Source organism: Amblyomma maculatum, chromosome 1 (genome assembly GCF_055883805.1).
Source record: "Amblyomma maculatum isolate TAMU_Amacu chromosome 1, ASM5588380v1, whole genome shotgun sequence".
Taxonomy (NCBI): Eukaryota; Metazoa; Arthropoda; class Arachnida; order Ixodida; family Ixodidae; genus Amblyomma; species Amblyomma maculatum.
In genome coordinates, this window is record NC_139344.1 from 394052729 (window position 1) to 394073511 (window position 20783).

The 20783-nt window shown below is 46.3% G+C and overlaps 1 pseudogene; it reads left to right on the forward strand.

The window, feature by feature from the left end:
• Positions 1-8734: 8734 nt before the first annotated feature.
• Positions 8735-9925, forward strand: LOC146208594 (very long chain fatty acid elongase AAEL008004 pseudogene; annotated as a pseudogene).
• Positions 9926-20783: the final 10858 nt, after the last annotated feature.

Consider the following 20783-nt stretch of genomic DNA (forward strand, 5'->3'; position numbering starts at 1 on the left):
CTGTTGTGACGTCATTGTGCAAATTTTTTTTTTCTACTCGCAACTGTAAAACACATGTTAGAGTTAATTAGGGTTACAGAGTTTCGGGTACTTAAGGTTAGATTCGCACGACGAAGGCATTAAGTGGAGCGCTGTGGAGAAGCCGAAGTTCATTTGGCGTAAAGCAGGCTGCTGCTGCTGATGATGATAGCACGCGTTAGGTGTTTTTTGTATAAATGTCAACGCTTTTCGTAGCTATTATTTTTGAATTGGCCTATATTCCAAAAATGATTTTTTTTTTTTAATACTTTTCAACTTACCGGTTTCGGCTTAGAATCGAGCTCTGCCTAGACTTGGAGTTTGGTTTGGTTTATGGTGTTTACAATCCCAAAGCGACTCACGCTGTGAGAGACGCTGTAGTGGAAGACTCCAGAAGTTTCGACCCCTTGGTGATTTTTAGAGCACACATCGCAAAGCACACGGATGCCTTGCTTTTCGCCTCCACCGGAAAAGCGGCCACCGTGGCCTGTATTCCAGCCCGCATCCTTGGATTCAATAGCCGAACGCCCTAACCACTGCGCCACCCGGCGGGGTAAGCCTAGAATCGAGTATGTATAATATTTCCTTCATTTGTATCAGCCTATTTTTATTTTCCGTTGCGCTCTTTGCTCTCTTTCTATAGGTGCACAGGTAGGAAATTCGTCACCTTCGCTGGCGGCTGGATATTTGAGGCTGTCGCCTAATTACAATGTAATGGAGCATCATTGTTCGGTAAACTGAGTATCTTGAGGAGTGTGATGCGGTCATTGTGTTCGATTCTCGCCTTTCGGAGGCAACAAAAAAACATAACAACTCTGCGTCACATTTCACACATGAAAAAAAATCGGAAGCATGCCGCACAGAGGCAAGTTAGCTTTGCTTCAGCGACTTTTATCGGCGATCATGGACAATCGCGGCTACGGACCGGCGCAGCGATAAAGGCAGGCAGCTTCATCAGTGCAAGCTACGCCAAACCGCGGCAGGTTTAGCACGCGTGTCCCAATAGTAAGGATGGCTGAGTTACTGTAGTTTGGCGCTCGCAGCACTACCTGTCATGAGGCAAGCAATAAGCATGAGCCTATAGCAGTACAGAAATTTATTTCAAATCAGCGGCAAAATTTACTATATATAGCATTGCCGCGCGTACAAGGCGAATGAATTTGACAGCGATGTCCTTCCTAAAATTTACCAGTTGTCATCGCATTTATCTTAAAAAAAACATACAATAAGTAACCAAAATGTCATGATTTCGCTACACATGTTGCACTGGCGATAGAGGTAGAAATTAAAAAAAAAGAAAAAACATGAGCAAGAAGGAAAGTGTAGGCAAATTAAGTTAGCGCCAATTACACGGAACCCCGGATTGGATTCCAGCCATAGTGTAATGGAGATTAGACGCAGCAAGCGCCCGTGCGCTGTATACGATATTTTTGCACGTTAAAGGTCATCCGAGGCTCTAAATTAAACCGGAGCCCCCCACTATGGCGTCACTCGTAGCCTAAGTATCCTACTTGACGTTAACCCCCCATCCACTTATTTATTTATTTATTTATTTATTTATTTATTTAGAAGACACCTCAAAGGCCCCAGGTGTGGGATATTACTTGGGGGATAGCGGCATAATATAAAAGTTACTTTAGTTACCATGAATAAATAATTTTTTCTATGAATTTTTTTAAAATCTTGCGGATTGGAGTGGAGCACGGCTTGAGGGGCAAGATCCCTTATTAGCTCGCAATGCATGCTTAAAGCTGCATATTTAGCAGGCAAAGAATGTTTGCCGGCTTTTTAGCGAACAGGTCGGAAGCTCCGTGCCTAATAAAAGGAGTGCCGTTACGGTGGAGCAATTGCCGGCAGAATAAACAAGGCTAATCCTACCTGTTGCATACAACAACTCAACTCAGGCAAAACACCGACGAAAAAAAGAAAAATGAACGTACTGACGTTTCGACTCCCGCGCGGGAGCTATTGTTCACAATGGATAGATACGCTATTTGCTGTTGGAAATGCAGACTGTTTGCACTTGAATTAATGCTATCGACAATGGGCTTGTACGCGCTAGGAAGGGCGCCGTCAGTGATATTGAGTTATCGGTTGTTTGAACTATTAGGGATTCCTGATAAAGACGGCGTTATATTCCCTGATTTGAGAATATTCGGCCAGTATATTAAAATTTTCTTGTTTTTTACATCGTTCTCGTGTTGCTTTAGCCTCTGCACAAAGTTTCCACTTTCACTCATCTGCGCATGATGAGAGTCTCCGTATTGGAGTACTGTATGTTATGCCAACTAAGTTTTCTTTCGGCGGGCTGACCTTCACATTGACGAATGCCTGCTGAAACTTATTTCACTGGCACGCGCGATACCTCAACATAGCAGGACTGTAAGATGCGAGCCAAGGATTTGCTGATTCTGAGTACAAAGGGCACACATGTGTGCGCTTTTTGGCTGGAGGGCCATCTTTGAAAGCGCGGAGACAGCGACAGTTGACGTCCCACAACGTTGACGAAATGCCACGGGTAGCCGCTTTCTGAGACGTCCTAACGAACTCTTTCGTGTAAACTTGGAAGTCGTCTGGCTCTGTGCAAATGCGGTCTGCTAGTTGAAAAACAAAGGAAATCAACTATCTCCGGCGGGAGACTGGATGAAGGGAATTTAAGATAGCGTCCTGGGTGAGTGCTCTTCCTGTAACGGCGGGGACGCTAAATGCTTTGAGAACAAAGATCTCCATTGGAGAAATTTATTTATTTATTTATTTATTTATTTATTTATTTATTTATTTATTTATTTATTTATTTATTTATTTATTTATTTATTTATTTATTTATTTATTTATTTATTTATTTATTTATTTATTTATTTATTTATTTATTTATTTATTTATTTATTTAGAAATACTGCAGAGTCGCTTGACTCCAGGCAGGGGTGGACACAAACAAAAACTACGTCACAAGAATACATCAACAAAGGCAATCACAACCAAATACAGAAAGTTAAATTAAAAAGCAACAACCACACACACACACACACAAAAAAAAAACTGCAGGAATAGAAGTACAACTTCACCCAAGAATCTTCAAATTTGCAACGAACTGTTCAGCACTAGGGACTGTCCACACTATTTCTATGTAATTTATTCCAAGAGTGTATGGTTCTAGGAAAAAATGAATACTTGAAAGTATTGTTCAGGGGGGTATATTCCTCAATCATTTTCCCATTATCAAATCGCGAGTTTGTGCGCAGACTGTGAGGGGTAATAAAATTGTGATTGTTGATTTGTATTATGTTGTTATATATTAAATACAAGTATTTTAACCTGCATTCAGAACGCCTCGCCCGAAGTGTACCGAGACCATGATAATCAAGCATATCTGTCACGCTATCAGTGCGTTTATATTTGTTGCAAATAAATGTAGCCGCTGTTCTTTGAACTCTTTCTAATTTGTGAATATGTTTCGCCGTATAAGGGTCCCATAGACACGAAGCATACTCCAGACATGGCCGGACTAAAGCTTTATATGCTGCTAGCTTCACGTGTATGGGTGCTTTTGAAAGCTTGCGTCGAATAAACCAGAGAGATTTAAAGGCTTTGGTGCAAACTGTATCAATTTGAAGATTCCAATTCAGATAGTGTGTAACAGTAACTCCGAGATATTTAACATCCGGCGATTCCTTAAGTGCAATGCCATCCACAGAATAAGAATGTTTTAAAACGGTTTTGTTCCTAGATATACGGAGGAATAAGCACTTGTCAGCATTTAAAAGCATGTTCCAATTTGTGCTCAGAAATGTGGCGCAACGAACACAAACACAAGAGAAGATACACAACACACGCGCAATCTTCTCTTGTGTTTGTGTTTGTTGCGCCACATTTCTGAATACGATGCAGCACCAACTAGCCCCTCAAGCCGTTATTTTGAGATCCAATTTGTGCACCAGCCTGAAACATCAGCGAGGGCTTTGTTATGTTTAATTTGGTCAGCTAAAACATTTAACGGAGGTATAAAGAACGCAGTCACCTGCGAAAAGCTTTATCTTAACATCACTGTATACGACTTTAACGATATCATTAACATAAATAAGGAAAAAAATTGGTCCCAGAACCTATTCTTGCGGTACCCCTGATGTTACCTGCAGTGTCTCCGAGCAGTACTTGTCAACTTGCACGTACTGGTGCCTGTTTTCTAGATAAGCCCTAATGAATTCGATAAGTCTGCTATTTATTCCGACCTCGTAGAGTTTATGTATTAGATTATTATGAGGCACTTTATCAAAAGCTTTCGCATACTCCAAAAATATAGCGTCAGTCGGTTCCTTGTTATTAATCGCGAGTGCAAAATCATGGCATGCACTAAGGAGCTGCGTCACAGTCGACAAGGCACGCCGAAACCCGCGCTGTGCGTCTGATAACAGTTTGGTTCCTTCGATAAATACGGTCAAATGTCGACAGATTATATGTTGTAATATTTTGCAACTTGTTGAGGTCACGGAGATTGGGCGGTAATTGGATACACACAGGCGATCAGTTGACTTGAATATGGGTATGATACGGGCACATCTCCAGTCTGCAGGAAGAGAACACTGAGCTAGTGACGCTTTAAAAATGAGGAACAAGTACTGCGAAATCAATTCCGCGTAACGGCGCAAGAAAACTGTAGGAATACTATCAGGTCCGTCAGCTTTTTTAGCGACAGAATTAGGCAGTAAGTTAAAAACACCTTCCTGGGACACAATAACATCAGGCATAGAAGAAATGTACCCTTCAGGCTTAGTAACAAGATCAGTATATTTCCAGGCGTATACGGATTGAAAGTAGCTGTTAAATTCATCGGCAACTGTTTTTGCCTCTGAAACTGGGGACCCATTAACCATTAACAAAATACTATCGGATTTGTTACCGCCCATATACCTTCAAAATTTGCCTGATGGTTCTTTGAGGAAATCGCCTAAAGTGATAGTGAAAAAAGTTTCCTTAGCTTTTTTTAACCTCTCTTTTCAACGCTGATCTTAGAGTGTTGATAGCAGGGTCTCGAAGCCTACCTGAGCGTCTCATTCTCTTAAACTTTTTTTCATGCGAATTATCTGTCTCTTAATCCATGGGTTTTGTTTCTTTTTCTTAACACTATCAGGAACAAACATGATAATACAATGAATACAAATTTGTTTGAATTTACACCACAAAACATTCACATTTTCGTCAACATTAAAACCGTCCAAATTAATTTCTAAGTATAGTCTAGGACGCTCTCATAATCTGCCTTGTTGAAATACTTCCCAACAATCACGGCCTTGTTTTTGCCAGATCACCTCTCAAAGGAAAATGTGCCAAATGCTAAGTTGTGATCAGAGAGCCCACTCATGACATCGACGTGTCGCATTTGATAACGGAACTTATAAACAACAAATCAAGAATATGTCTAGCAGTTGCAGTGACTCTAGTAGGGTCAGTAACAATCTGAGCTAGATCACATGAAAATGCAATGTTCAAAAGAATCTCTGAGTGCCTAGCGTTCATTCCCATCGTATTCACGGTTGACCAATCGATGTTCGGTAAATTAAAGGGCAACTCCGGAGGTTTTTTTGACATTCGAATATTCTAAATAAAAATTTTACTGTATATTCTCCTCTCCATCCTGACGCATTCTACAAAATTTGGGCGCCGTACGATAATCCGTTCGCGCGCAACACGACATTAAAATATGCTGTTTTCATGGCTTAAGTTGAGACTATTTCTGCCGGCAACACTGAGTTTCTGACGTCACAAACAGTACCGGCGTTACTGTCCACTTCCCGCATGATTATGAAATTGTGAGGCTTATATTGAACTAGCTCAGAAGTTCTATGCAATGCTTCATGATTTCCATACGTTATTTTCACCATCCAGTGCCCGTACGAGTATTTTTCTAATACTGAGTGTGACGTCACCATTTCGTCACTTGGGACGTCGTTTCTGGCCGTGAAAGCAGCTTCGGTTTCGATTTACTGTTTTTCTATTTTAAAAATACTTCTAATTGGAATTTCGAAAAACGGCTTTTGTATTGGAGTCAGGACGTGCCAAGGAATGTAATTCAATGAAAAACAGAAAATGATGGAAAAACCACCGGAGTTGACCTTTAAAGTCCCCGGCTAAGACGAACTTCACGTGCTCACTCGAAAACACTGTACGTAATCGTAGAGTTGCTCAAGAAATGCGACATCTGCTGTAGGAGGGCGGTATACAACTCCGAGGGCAATGTAATTACCGCAAATATCAATTTCACAAAAGACGCTTTCGTGATTGGGAATAGTTGGCAAAATTGTCACAGTAATGTTTTTTTTTTTTTTTAACTACAATAGCAACTCCACCCCCTCAGGATTATCTATCACATCTCAATATTTTGTACGATGGGGGATTACTTCGTTATCCAGCACTCCGCCCCTGCAAGCAAGTCTTCGTCAGCAGCGTGACGTGTCGGTCGAAGTCATAAAGCAGCGCTTCAAATTCGGCAGATTTATTTCACGATACTTTACACATTTGAAGAAAGTAACCGTAGAAGACAAGTGTTATGTTCTTGTCAATGGGATGCCCCGCTTGCTGCCATTTTCCGGGTTCTCATTCTATTATTCTGAGGTGCAGCCTGCATTGTTTTCGCTATCTTGTGCTATGTCAGGATCTGTGCCGGGCCCGCTAAGCTTTAATCTTTGTGCTCATCCCACACTTACGCCACCTTGTTGATAACCAGCTTATCGTACTTCAGATACGCTTTATCATCAGACGTGAGACTGTCTTTAACGGTCGACCATAGCTGCTTCCTTACTTTTTTGATTCTGGGCGAACAGTCCTCCGACATCGAATAATCGGTACCCTTCAGTTTCTTTGCGTTTATCAGAAGTAGCATCTTCTCCTCGAAATTAAAAATGCGCGTTATCACTGGCCGCGTTTTGTTTGGTCCCTTTCTTCCCAATCGGTGTATTCGTTCAAAACTGTTTACTTTTATTCCCAAAGTCTTTTCAAACATTTCTGTCAAGACAGCATCCCTGAGCGATACCACTGTTTCGGTTGCGGATTCAGCAATTCCATAAACAATCAAGTTATTGCATTTCTCAAGGTCATCTGTTTTTTTTTCTTTTTTTTTAATGAGAAATTCAGTCTCTTCACTGAACTTCGAAACAAGACGCTCACACTCTCCTGCCTTTTGTACAGTCTAAGAAAAAGACCAATTTCTGCTCAACTGAAGCCAGCTTTCTGTTAGTTTCAGTAACATGACATTCCAAGCTTTCCCGTATAGACGTAAGCTCATTTGCGGCCTCCTTTTGGTTATCAAGTATAGCTGTCAGTTGTTCAGAAATTGTAGGGCCAGGTTTCATCTCTATATCACCACTTAACAAAAGAACAATAAAGCACAAAGAGTCAAAACAACTCGCAACATATTCGCACAACACCCTTGGGCAAGGGACTACAACCAGACACAATGAATCGCTTTTAAATTCGTGACTAATAGATTTTCTACTACCCTGCGCAAAAAAAAAAAAAAAAAAAAAAGACGACATAGGTTAGCCGCATCTGCATAATTTGGTTGGCCCCTTGCTGACTGATGAAAAGAGCTTGAGGGGCGGTGCCGGTTGGCTCGGGTAATGGCGATGTTGCTTGTTCCTTTTCAGAGCAGGAAAATGTCCGAAGTTCGAGGCATTTCGCGTTGGCTGCTCTTCTAGGGTGTCATGACTCTGCACTTTTGAGTCATGACTAGACGCTAGTCATAGTCATGGCTTTGAATGACTTACACATGTCATGGCCCCATGCATAGCCATGCAGTTTGGACCTCCGATCCGACTGACTCATGACAAGTGACTATGACTAAAATGACGCACATTACATAAATTTATATACCACTCCTTATACACATTCATCACTACCATCCTCGTCCTAATGTGACGTCATATAACACACTACATTTTGCTTTCATGTTTTCAACTTTTTGCGGACATGTTTCCGCAAGCATAGCCAAGTAATTAATAAAGTACATTGACGAAAAAAAAAGTGTACCGACGTTCCGGCTCTCGCATGGGGCCTTGTTTCCAATAGATGCCCGACGAGACGGGCTTTCGGGAAACCCTCGACCCAGTACCTAATGCTACTCAAAAGTGCTCGTATAGACAACAAACCCTTTTCAGAAGCATTTTGTCGACTTCATCTATGTACGTCGTTAGGGTACCAATACGTGCCTCCATTTGCGTTCTCGAAAGCAACGTCAGGTGCGTAACGACCACGTGCCGGAGCAAATCGCTGTGTCGCTTTCGTGAAATAGCTACCTTTTGGTGGAAAGTGAACAACTCTTCCCGCTCTCCATCGTCCGCGATCTTCTCCTCTCAACGGTCCACGACAGGCGCAAGAGTGGTCCAGTGACGAGAGCAGCCCGGATGCATCAAGGCGGGCGGAGCGTTCCTGTCTGCCGGAAACGGGGGTGTCGCCAGCGGTGTTACCATAATTGAAACAAAATGAATACCCAGGGCCTTTTAAGGGCGGTTACTTACACGCATGCGCGCCTCGCCACAAGCTGTCACGCTCGGCGGAAAGAGTTCCGCGAGGAAGTGAGTCTGCGATTTCATTTTTCGGCCGACACCATTCCTTCCGCTGTTGGCGGATGCTATCGTCCCGAGTGGGAAAGGGGAGGTAGTGCGCGGGGCTTCGATAACAGCCTCGATCGGAGGAGGGGAAAGGGGGAAAGCGAGGAGGAATTAAGTCGGGCCGGCAGGCGTTGCATAACGACATTGACCCAGGAAGGGTCTATAAATGGCGGCTGGCCTAGTTCGGTAAAAAAGAGGAAAGCCCGGCCTTGGCTACTTTCTCCGCACAAGGTGCATTGACTCGGGGAGAGGGTCCGATCGCAGCGCGCCCCGTATAAGAGGCGCTGGGCCTCGATCTGGGCCAGTCGAGCATGGCGAACTCCGAGGACCTACCCGTGCCGCAGCACTCGCTGTCTTCCATGCTGTTCTCGGGGGGTGACCCCCGGGTGCGACATTGGCCCTTGATGGGATCGCCGGCGGTCATCGTGTCCATCCTGGCCGGCTACCTCTACTTCTCGTTACGCCTCGGGCCGGCGCTTATGAAGAACCGCAGGCCCTTCCCCATCCGGCCGCTGGTGGTGGCCTACAACGCGGTCATGGTGCTGCTCAGCGTGTACTTTTTCTGCCTCACGCTACGCCTTACCTACCTGCGGGACAACAAGCCACAGGCTCCGCCCTACAACCTCTTTTGCCAAGGCACCGACCTGACGTCGAACGCCAACCAGCTGCTGTACCACGGCTGGTTCTACATGCTGATGAAGGTCGGCGAACTGCTCGACACCGTGTTCTTCGTGCTGCTCAAGAAGAACAGCCACATCAGCTTCCTGCACCTGCTGCACCACTCGCTGGCGCTCTCCACCGTTTGGATGGACATTAACAACGGCATCACGGGACAAGTGGCCATGTTCCCCATCCTCAACACGGCAGTGCACATGATCATGTACACCTACTACGGGCTCGCCGCGCTCGGGCCGTCGTTGCGGCCAAACCTGTGGTGGAAAAAGTACGTCACGCAACTCCAGATTACCCAGTTCTTCATGCTTATGGTGCACGGTGGTATTCCGCTCTTCTTCGACTGCGGCTTTCCGCGCATCATGTCCTACTTCATGGTGCTCGAGACGGCGCTGTTCACGGGACTCTTCTCGGATTTCTATTACCGCAACTACCTGCTACGCAAGGCCGATTGAGTCATCTTCGTGCCTCTTTACTCAAGGACCTGTCACCGGTGTCATGGCGTGCCGCCACCGTGTCGTGCTGCCTCCTCCCTCTTGTACATAGTTCACTGCGCGCGCGTGCATGTGTCGTGTTCCACGTTCCGGTTTTATTTTTTTAGTTCCATTGCAATAAATCAGTGCCTGCGCATACTTGCCCGTGCGTCGTGGCTTCTGGATGGCTCCCCATGACGTGACAATAGCGAAGGCCTTCCCACGCCTTTGCCCCGAATCGAAGACGGTAAGCGCGTCATTTCTAGCTATCTGGGCGCATCGGGGGATTGGCTGGGCATAATCGACCGAGGCCTTGTGCTCTTTGCGCCCTGCCGCGATACGAAACACCCGCTTCTGCGCGGCTTTTAGGCCAAGGAAGGCTCCTCCACCGCCTCCCCACCCTGGGGCGCTCTCCGTTTCCCCTCCGTCGGACACCCGGACCGTCGCCGCTTTTACTGGGTCAGCGCTGCCGCGCTACTGTGTTGTTTCTGCCGGCGCTGTCTTTCCGTTCGTTGTGGTCGCCGCTATGCCTGTCTGCGACCGTCCACATCTAAAATGGCGTCGGCGCCAACACCCGAAAGGGACAGTGACATCTGGCGACGCGCGTGCCGGCATCCTGTCCGGACAGTTTCCCAGAAGTGGGGCCCCGTCTAGTACAGCAGGTTTCCTTGGTCGCCAGTCGACGGAGCTAGCCGACGGTCAGGCACGTCCGTGCAGGAAAGGGCGCTGCTCGGCGGTAGTGGCGACGACGCGTTGAGTGTACCCTTCCCAAGGCTCCGCCGCGTCCCCTCCTTCCTCGCATCGCGCAGAAGACGAGCCGACCGAGAATGTTGCCAAATTTATCGCGTCACCCCGGCGGTGGTGCCCGCCTCTCGACGCGTTCTCAATCGAGCCAACGGGAAATCCTGAAATAGAAAGCGAAAGCTCAGAAAGTAGGCTAGAGAGCCGCCGTAGAGGAAGGAAGGCTCGCGGCAGACCCGTGGAAGGTAGAGGCAAGTTTTTTTGTCAACCGCGGCAGTAATACGCGATGCGGAGGGATGAGAAGGGGGGGAGGGGGTTCTGTTGGAGGATGGTGCGGCGGCGAGCGGGCGATCGAGACCTCGTTCTGGGTCGGACCGCACCGCGCAGTGCCTGACCGACATCTTCCGGCTGCCGCCGGCGGTGATATCGTTCCTAGCTATATGCAGTTTCACTACCGCATCCCCCGTCGCAGCCGGTTCTAGCCGGCGCGCATACTACGGCGAAGGTGGGCCGTCGTAACTGCTAATACGGTAGCCAGAGACGCTTCCGCGTGGCGCCGCCCGAGGGAAGAGCCCTGCGCGCGTTGGCGGCCCGAGTGTTTCCGGATTCGTGCGGCGCGCAACGGCAATGAGCGCGTCTGTGCGAGGACCTTGACCCTCCATGCTCAAATTAAAAAGCGAGGCGCGCTCTTCAAAATCGACCCGAAAACAACGCTGCAGCGTACGTATCTCTACGGGCGCGACACAGAAGAAAAAAAGGGGCGAGAGGGGAGTAATATCAGTGCTTCGTTTGAGATTGACTACGCCATGTACTCGTTAGTGCTGGTTAAAAAGAAACTCATAATTATTTACCTAGAGTATTAAGCAAAAGAAAAAGAACAAGATGATTTAAAGGACCTCAATGTCTAGTACAGTAACCGTGAACTAAAGCTAAAGAAAAAGCCCGTCGAACATGTAAACTAGTGAGCGGATGCGTATTACAAGCGAGGCTCAGCGGGAGCGTAACCATTACACACATGTAATCGCGAGACCTGTTAGTTCATGCGTCATTCTTCAAAAGATCCGCAGTTTCGCGTAATCCGCTGGTCGAAAGCCGACGTTCTGACATCTCCGTACAAGGTGACAAAAAAAAAAATAAATTACATGCAAGCTCGTTTTACTGCCTGTCTGGACGCTTTCACTGAAAATAAAGCATCGTGCGGATGGAATGATTATGAAGATGGAGCAGAACGCTGTTACCTCGAGCATGTTATGCCTAGCCCTTATTGAGTGGCCTCAGCCTTCCTGACTGATTGCGTCATCGTTCTCTTCCTTTTTCCTCCTCTCCCTCGTGTCCGCTGGCATACTGCCGAGGACGATGAACCGGATGTTTCGCGAGTGTAGAAGCTGAACAGCCAGGAATGTTGGAGTGACGTTGCGTCACTGCTATATACTTCGCCAAAAAACAAAAAGTCACATGTACTTGAAGAGCAACGACATCTTGGACCGGTAGTATTATGCGCGCAAGGGCTATGCCCGGCTCCCGGTAGGGCACTACAGGCACGCGGTTAGCTTCCGTTATTGCTGGCGTTGATTTTGTTCAGCGCACTTAGGCAAACGCTGCTGCGTATAGTTCCCGAGTGCTTCAGTAGACTTTGACGAAACCGAAACTTGCACGCAAAGTCGTAGCTCTTAGGACGACGACGCGGTGACGTCACAGGCTGGGCAGCTCTGGTTAGACGCGACCTTCGCGAAACATGAGTGCAATCGGCATCAACCTGTTGTGCAACTACTGCGGCAGTGGCTGCGTACGTGCGTGCCTGTTAACGCAACACGTTTCTTTAACGATTCCTTTTCTTTCATGTGCCGTCATTTATACCACTTCCGCAAGAAGTGACAAGCAGAAATAACATTTACCTCCGATCTGTTTCCACAGCCTAGTGTACTTACGTGCCTCGAAGAAGCCGCAGAATAAAACATTTGCGGCAAACTTGTAGCCTTTGTATACTTCACAGCTCGTCGCACTGCTTGCAAGCACCGAAGCTTTGTGTATATAATTCGAGTGTTTGTCGGTATGCTGCGTTGTGTACCATTCTTCGCATCTTTGCCGAAAGCATCCAGGCTGTCGGGTCGGCTTTTCAGTCATATAGTGGAGCATTCATGCCGCCCCTGAAGCTTTAAAATATTGTAAATTTAAGGCGAGCACCGGTAATCACTTCTTAAACCATTTCTATTCGTGAGAAGACTTACAAGCGGCACAGTACAAGTGAGAAGCGAAACATTCAGCCTGCTTACTTTGGCAATGGCAGTACCTCTTTAAGGTATGTAGATGCCAGTAAGATTTCAAATCTTTGCCTTCCATGTGATTATGACCATCTCGCAGTCACGGTGATTTCTTAAGATGACTGTTGACTCTTTTAAAGCGAATCAACGTTGGTTTCGAGGGAAAAATCACAAGCCGTATCGAAGCGTCCTCGGTCACTTCGGACGGTCGCATCTCGTCGAATTTCGGAGCAGTTATTTTTCGCTACGCAAGAAATAATGCTTCCGAGACACGTTCTAATGTGCGAAAATGGGATAATACTGCGATTATATACATCGGAGTGGGCCGCTGCGCCGCTATGTCTACAATGTGAAATGGCTTTCGAAGTAGAATATGACGGCTCACAGACCCTGTAATGATTGGACAGTTTGCCCGAGCTCCGCCGCTCGTGGCCTACAGAAAGAGAAAAACATATTCCGACCACCAACGCAACTCCTCGCCCTACGGATAAGTTCCGTTGCGGGCTTCTTTGCCCTGACGGTTTACAGCCGCGTGTTTAAGTCGAAAAGTTTTCCACTACTGACACTGATAGCGAAGAGCGTAGTATCGCATGCCGTGTAGACGGGGGGGGTCATGCAAAGATGACAGCTTCGAAATGTGATGCTCTCATTGGTTCGTAGTTTAGAGGTTAGCTCAGTTTACGCCTGTTACGTTATTCATATGAACTTCTTCCATCCGCCCAGAACTGCAGCGCAACGTAGACAAACGTAGACAGTTGGTAGTGTACGCTTGTGTTGTGTTTCTATCTACGTGTTTCTCTACGTTGCGCCGCAGTTCTGGGTACTATGCGTCAACTCACCCCTCAAGCTGTTATTCCTCCATCCGCTTAAATATGAAGGCCGCAGACGTAACAAGCGGCGTTGCTATCGTGTAACTGGTATAATTAAAGCGTACATACCAGAATTGGTGCAATGTGACGTCACAACAGTGTGACATCACAGTGGATGTAACAGCCACGCCCGACCAAAGAGCATCCCTCCTTCACAGTGCTATGACGTTAGAGTAATGACTGTCCCTTGTTCAAACAATGAAGGGCAAAAGAAAAAGAGTGGAAATAGCTTTAATACTTTATTTGCTCGGTCTCGCGCCTGGTGGTTCTAAGGTTCCCGGAAGCTCGTCCATCCAGCACCCGCCACGCCGGTGGCTGCAAGGAAGTAGAATCTTTCAAGAGCCTGCTGAATTCGAAACCCGTTCTTCTCACCGAACGTCGCCGCTGAAATGAGCGTGAATGTATGTGTATATTCAGAGCCAGCTTCTCACGGGCTGACACGAAAGGTGTAGACGGTCGGCACGTGTAGTAAGCGACTGAAAGCGGACGTCGAAGCGGGGGCCTCAGCGACACGACGCGCAAGGAAGAGGAAACGCGGGCCCGGAAGCGTCGTGCCGCCGAAAGTGTCGGGAACCGCGTGTATAAGCGACTGGCTCCTACTTCCTACGGTATTAAACGCGTCCCCGCCTGTGCCGTCGGAGCGCGTCGTAACCGATCGTTAGCGCGCTCATTTGGGTATTGAGAAAGCTATGAAGGTGGTCTGGGTTATAAAGATAGTTCTCATCACACGCTGTCGTCGCCACAATGAAATTATTTTAAGTGACACGGGAAGCGTACATACCAACGCCTCACTTGTTTCCTATAGCGCTTATTTTTGCGTGCTGTTTTTTCCATCGCTGTCGGGGAAACGATCGTAAAAAAACTTCATTTCTTTTATTTATCTGCATCTTTCGTTTCGGCCACATGTATAGCATTCAATACATTTCGCACTACATGGACACTAACTACCTTTACGAGCGCGTTTTTCTTCATTATAGCTGGATCTCGCTGTTAAAAACTTGGCCTCAGAAAAAAAAAAAATCGCGTTTTTTATACCACCCGTAAATTTTTGTCTCTATGACGTCCCTGAGACTACCGTATACACTGTTTTATTTGTTGTACTGGTTGCGAAAACAAGGTACTGCTCTTGGTTGTCCACGCAGGGGAACATTTTAAGTCCGAAGTCGCCTTGAATTCTCATGCTATCTGATGTCTTACAGCTGTGCAATAAGGTGATGAACCCCTAGACTTGATATCTTTAACATGACTGCGCAGAGTACAGAAAACTCATGCGATGGGCTGGATTTGTGAATATGTTGCTTTCAACTCAATTTCATTTCATAGAAATTATTACTTACTTTATATCAGAGTTGTACGTGATTGATTACCTGCTTAGCAACGCTTGTTTCTGGGCTAATTGGTTCATGGGTACAGGGTTCAAAGGCGGAATCCTTTTTAGCGCCACACATAAGGGACAGCAGAACAGCGCCCATCCTGTCGATCCCTTATGCGTGACTCTAAAAACTATTTCACCTTGAAAACTTGTAATCGATTGCACGTCAATAATTACATTTATGCGTAATTTTGTAATATTGTTTCGGATGGGATGAGTTTATGAACAGATAAACGCAGATGATGGGGGATGGACTCGAGGCAGAACCGGCAGCCAGGCTAATGTCCCTAGCACTCGCGCTTCGTCAGCCTCCTCTTCTTAACACAGTCATTTTCACTTCCTTCACATCAGTCGCTGCATAGTGCCTGACAATTTCCCCCTTTGGAGACGAAGATCGTCCTCAAGTCAGGTTGTACGACCCACGCAGCGCTTAGGACGAGCAACATGGGCCACTTGCGTGGTGATTGTGGGCGGTAATTTTGGCTTAACCGACTAACCATGACGAAGGGGCCAGTGTATACCTAAACAAGAACTTCTGGTAGAAGCCTCGCCTGCGTAAAAGTGTCCAAAGCCACACGAAATGTCTAGGAGCATATGTGGCCTCGGCGTGCCGCTTGTCATAGAGTTCTTTGGAGTGGAGCTGTGAGGACAAAGCGCGCAAGCGGGCGCGCTTGCGCACTTGTGACGAGCTTCCTCAGCACGACATACCACCTGACACACAGAAGGGTCGTCGTGGGGTCAGAAGGGGAACAAGGTATATCAAAACGTGTTGGGCATCCAGACGTAGACCAAATAGAGCGAGGAACACCCGGTGATCTCATGCTTCGTGGTGTTATACGCATGCGTCACGAATGACAACATGGTATCCCAGTTCCGGTGGTCCGATGTGACATACATTGACATGTTGGTGAGGGTTCGGTTTGTGCGCTGTCAGACCATTTGTCTGTGGGTGGTAAGGTGTGGAGTGGCTGTAGTTTGAACCGCACATCCGAAGCAATTCCTCTACGATGTCAGCAGTGAACTGTCCTCCGCGGTCGCTGATGATAACACGGGGAGCACCATGACAGAGAAAAATCGAGTGCAGCATAAATCACAATACTTCACTTGCCTTGGCAGATATGAGCGCCTGCAGTCTCCACATATCTTGTCCAGGGCCGGATTAAGAGTGTTGAGTGCCCGGTTCAAAACAATTAAGAGGATCCCATTTGCAATTTTGATATAAATTCCATCCTTAAAACAAAAGGAATGAGTTTTGCATGAGTTACATACTTTTGTGCTGTCAATGTACAGAATAAATTTGCATTTTACGAAATAACATCTGCAGCTCGTTCCACCGAGAAGCCGCCGCCGTTGTATATACACTTTTTTTTTTTGTACGCAAACTTGCCATAAGGCATATTATAGAAACTCATGTACATGATTTTCCGTGAGGAACCGGAGCAGGCTCCCGCTCTTAGCGTTGTCGATGAGCCATTTAGAAAAGTCCTCTTCCCTTGTTGTGGTTAGTCGCACTTCGCGCAGAGTCTGTGTCCTTGATGCCCTTGTTCCTGCACAAGTCCATAGCAGGTGGCGAGCATCCACTTCTGCAGCTGGTGTGGAACACTTCGGGCATGTGGTTGGTCCAATGTCTGCTTGCGATTCCCATCGGCATTTTACCGACGGATGAGACTTTGGATTGGGGGGGGGGGGGGGGGGGTAAGGGCCGCCCCAGCTCTTATCCTTCTAAGGGAAACTTCCTCCAATCTCGTTAAGTTACAAGGGAGTGGGAATGTACACGGGGGAATGAGGGCATGTGTACTTTTCCTTTAAGAGGATGCTAAGATGGGAACAGCGGAGCGGGCATCGAAAGGGAACCTGGTGGGGGGCGCATTAGTGTTTGAAACTTCGTATGTGAGGTGGTCAACTTTTCTCTGCTCAGCGTTCTCAGCATCGTCTTGTGTCCACTGTATCTGGATGCTTATCTTTGTTTTTTTATTGACTGCGTGAATTTCCTGGGTAACGCATAGCGTCTTTGCCACTTTCTTCAGTTGTTTTATGGCGGCTAAGGAGTCTGTATAGATGTGGGCTTCTGTTATGGAATCTATTTTATTTATGGCCTCCATAGCATCGCGGATTGCATAGAGTTTCATCACAAGCGGGTCCGGATATTCTGAAACATATTCTTTATGTACCTTTAGTTCGCTGTGTGTTGGACTAGTAGCTGCTGTTCTACCGCCATTTTCTATAATTGATGCGTCCGTATATGCAACGCAAGTACCTGGAAGTGCATCAACCAGAGGTTGAGATGCCAGCTTTTCTTTGCGACGAAGCCGAGTGGTCTTGTTTGTCGTAATAGTCGTGAATTCCCACAGAGGGGGGTCAGCCATTGGTGGTGTTTGAACTGCCACTTCGTTGTACAAGGATGTTATGGGCGTAACGTACTTTCGCTTTATATCCCTTGTTGTATCTCGTTGTTCAATTAATTCTGTCAACGTATTTATCTGTGCAAACTCTTGGAGAATAGGGATAGGGGTAAGTTTTGGTAGGGCCGTCATAGTACACATTGCGTTTCTATTTATTGTTTCTAGTTTCGCCCACTGCCGCCTCGTGAGTCTTTGGAATTGGGCCTGGTATAGTATCCTCGGCTGTAACACCGATTGTACAAGACGTCTTGCCATGTGTGCTCGAGCTCCTCCTCCCCTAGAAGAAATGCGTTTTATCAAGTTTGAGGAAGTCGCGGCTACTTTTTTCACCTTATGAAGCCATTGTGTTCCTTTGCCGGATTTGTGAATTTCTAGGCCAAAAACTCTCAACTCGTCCACCTATTCCAATGCCTGATTTCCAATCTTTAGGGTGCCTCTTTGCGTTGCCAATTGTTTTCTTCCATTCTAGTTGGCAACATGAATGTAACTGGACTTTTGAGGTGATAATTCCAGACCTGCATCTTGGACGTACTCATCTATGGTATTTAAAGCCTCTTGCAGGTACCGATTCTGTCTGCCAAGTTGTTTATGAACAGACCAAATTGTGACATCATCTGCGTATATCATGAACTGCACTTCTGGTATTTTAGCTAATTTCCACGCCAATGGGATCAGTGCGATATTAAATAATAAAGGTGCTAACACTGACCCTTGTGGCACGCCTCTGTTCGAGGTGTAATTGCCAATTTGTTTTTCGTTTATTCGGATAGAAAACGTCCTGTCCTTAAGCATATCATGTACTGCTTTTATGATTTGCAAGAAAATGCCCCTACATTCCATGTTGCTAAGAATCTTGGCATGTAACACGTTGTCGTATGCCTTCGCCACGTCGGTAGCCACTACAGTGCGCACTATAGGTGGCTATAAGGCGACACGTGTATGACCTCTTCAGCGAGCATAGCCAGTCCATTTTCTGTGCCAAGGTTTGTTCGGAACCCAATTTGTCGAGCATGGTATTTTTTATTACTTTCCAACCACCATGACAGGCGGGTGGCTATCATCGTTTCATAGATCTTGCAAAATGTGGGTGTTAGCGAGATAGGCCGCAAAGATTCTAGGCTTGTGGGAGGTTTTCCAGCCTTGGTATTGTTACCACCACCGAGTGTTTCCAGCCGAGTGGAATGTCTCCTCCTTGCCATACCTCATTTACCACATCCAACAAGCTGTCAACTGCGGCTCCTTCTAAATTTTTGAAGACTTCATAAGCAATATCGTCATGTCCAGGCGCAGTTTTACCATTCGCTTCTTCTATAGCAGCCAATAACTCCAATTTGGTAAATGGTAATGTTATTCCTGTTTTATCAACAGCATCCACGTCGTATACACCGGTCGGCAATTATAGGGTGGCCGCTGAAAATAGGGTGGACACCTAGGTCATGCTATCGCGTCTACAAAGCGAAGCCTAAGCATTTTCCTCAATTTTTTTTTTCCGAAAAATTGCATGCTTACACAATGGAGAAAATGTAATTTCAATCATTTCACAGCAATTCAATTTTTAAATCGTGTATTCGTATAGCATGTCTGCTTTCGTTCCGCTAAGCACGTAACTAAAAGCGTTTACGTAGTTTGTTGGGAGAGTTCCTTGACGAGGCCTTCGACGTTGACCTGCCTGAGAATCTCGATTCACCACACACAACAGCGGCACATTACTGAGGTGGCCGTCAGCTATAAGTGATCATAATCCCTAAACAATAATTTATTGCTTTTGTTACAGCTTTCACTGCTTACGCTCAGGTTTATAAAACACACAACTGTCCTCAACAGCAGTAGGGACAGAGGTAAGTTGGTTCACCAGGTAGTTCACCAGTTGGTTCACCAGTTGGGAGTCAGCTATAGCTGACTCCCAACTGAAAGCTAGCTAGGACCCATTGATACTACACTTGAGCAGCAACCGGCTGCAACTGCCCACCAGCTGAGCCTAACTGAAACCCGGTAGAACCAGATACAACCATTTGGATTTATTTTTTTTTTCAACTATTTGTGCGAGTACAATGTTTTGTACTTTGATGAATCATGAGGCTGCCTTTGGGAATAAGCGTGCGATGCGACGAACACCTTTTGAAGCATTCGGAATTGCAGTACATAAGCTCTAATTCAATAATGGGAAATCAGGAACAAGATGATATGATTGTTTTGCGGACCAAACCTAGAAATCCGCCATTTTTTTTCAGCTCTCGTAAGCCCCCTGAGAAAGCAGGGCCCGGTTCATTTGAACCCTTTGAGGCCTGGATAATCGGTCCTCTTGTCAAATGATCTATAACCCAGAGGCGTCCTTCTGAAGACTGGGGAAATGCGCCGAGCAAGTCGATGCCAACTTTTTCAAAAGGCGCCGATGGTGGCCTTACCGAGTGGAGAAGACCTGCAGGAGGAGTGGTGCGAGACTTGAGGTGCTGACACTTTAATTGATAATTGATAACTTCGTGTAATTTGATTACGTTTCTTCGGTAATTTATTGCCAGTAATCAGTTACGTCACAAAAAAGACGAAGTGGCTTTGCTCAGCTAGACCAGGATATACGTAGCGATAGGTAGGGCTTGACTTAGTTACATTTAATTGGACAGATGGACTCACCGGAATGTTCCACTTGTGGCATCCCAGAGACTGTGGACCATGTATTATTGGTGTGCCCAGAGTATGCGAACGAAAGAAATGTGCTAGCTGCTTCCTTAAAGCGTTTAGACAAGAAGCCTCTGTCGGAGGAACTGCTGCTGGGCGCTTGGCAGGACAAGGGGAAGGGCGTCCAGGCAGTGCGTGCTTTTTGCCGTTATTTGAGCGCCAGCGGTCTTGAGTCGCGCTTGTAAAGCAAGCTGCTGTGTCTGTATATATATATTTCATATGCCTTCTCCCACATCGTCACCCATCATGACCTTCTTTCTTCTCTCCTTCCCCTTCCCCAGTGCAGAGTAGCAGGCCAGATTTGAATTATCCGGGCTAACCTCTCTGCCTTTTCCTTTCAATAAATCCATCTATCTTGACTTAGTTGATCTTGGTTATTCGATATGTTAGGCTGCACCGGTAAAGTAATTGCTCCACTATCGCGATTGCGCAGCGGTACGCTTTATAGACACAAAGATGACCGATTGGTGGTCTGTAAAGTAGTTTGCCAGAGTCTAAATTTTGTATACACGGTAACTAGGCGTGATAGTATCTCTTTGGAACACAGTATCAATGGCGGTTCCCCATTGCGTAGTCTAAACGTCGGGATCCGATGCAAATTAAGTTCGAACTTCACTTTATAATACACTTGCTGTGCTTCGACTTCTTGATGTACCTTCGGAAGCTCTTCTCCTTGTAGTTCGGACGCGCCTCGGC